General features: G+C 54.4%; 1 protein-coding gene across 1 annotated transcript in view; it reads left to right on the top strand.

The window, feature by feature from the left end:
• Positions 1-1,098, top strand: part of LOC104285368 (vasoactive intestinal polypeptide receptor 1-like) — a 12,190-nt gene that overhangs the window by 1,984 nt on the left and 9,108 nt on the right. The window lies entirely within an intron of this gene.

Here is a 1,098-nt window from a genome sequence, read left to right as displayed (position 1 = left end):
AGGAAAAGGAAACTAAATCTCCTGAGGGAGGTGAAGGGACCCCAGAGGAGCGGCTGCACGGTGGCCAGGACACGACAGGGAAGGACAGGACTAAGCCAAATGATGCTTTAACACCCCAGACTTCCCTCCAGTCCTTGGGTCCGCTCACCCACCCTCATCCCTCTATTTCTCCAGCTTTTATATATCTGTTCACACACCTAAAACCATCAGCAGCCCAATCCCGTGTTCCTGGCCCAAAAACCCTGCCCCAGATGTGCCCTGTCTCCAGATGCTGCAGCCCCCACCGCATCCCCCCATGGGCATGGATGGATGGGAATGGGCACAGATGGAAGGGAATGGGCACGGATGGATGGGAACGGGCACGGATGGATGGGAATGAGCACGGATGGATGGGAACGGGCATCCATGGCCTGAATTCATGGCCTGCTCTCAGTTCACCCTCAATCTCCCAGCTCTCCAGCTGGAAGCCAAGGGGACAAACCCCAAAAGCGGCTGATTCTCTCCCAGCACACTGAGCCACCACATCCCTTGCATTTTTGGGGAGCTGTGGGGTTGGGGCACGCTCCATGGTGTTTCAGCACTTCTGTTAGCAAACCCAAGAGCTTTAAGGAGGTCAACGTGGCCGTTTCACAGCATCTCCCCAAAGAGCTGGGGAACAGGAGATGGGCGAGCTCCGACGGCCATTACCGATGCCTGTGACTAAAATACACCGGCCTGAATGTGAGCAAAACCCATGTGAGCATAAACCCAGCTGGCAAGGGAAGGATTAGACATGCCCAAATAGGGGGAGGTGTTTTTTTCAAATCTCTAATTACAAGGTTTCCTTGCTCAGGCTTTGAACGTGCTCGCCTCTGCCCCGCTGATGGGGTCGGCCCCTCCATCTTTAAGCTCAGCTTCTCTGCATGGAGCTTGCGCCTTGGCGGCGCAGTGCCCTGAAGCATCACACGCTTTCAGAGGGAATTAGAAATAATTGCGGTGGTTCTTTATGGTGTTTACAAGGCAAACAGTGGAAAGCTAAGGAAATGTCAGGGTCCAAAAGCACGGTTACGTAGATAGGCTCTCCTGGGGCTGGCTGCAGCAGGGATAGTGAATATTGGG

The sequence above is a fragment of the Charadrius vociferus genome, unplaced genomic scaffold (assembly GCF_000708025.1).
Source record: "Charadrius vociferus isolate BGI_N301 unplaced genomic scaffold, ASM70802v2 scaffold484, whole genome shotgun sequence".
In the NCBI taxonomy this organism is placed as follows: domain Eukaryota; kingdom Metazoa; phylum Chordata; class Aves; order Charadriiformes; family Charadriidae; genus Charadrius; species Charadrius vociferus.
Note: the sequence above shows the minus strand (reverse complement) of the source record. Positions and strands in the feature narration are given on the sequence as shown.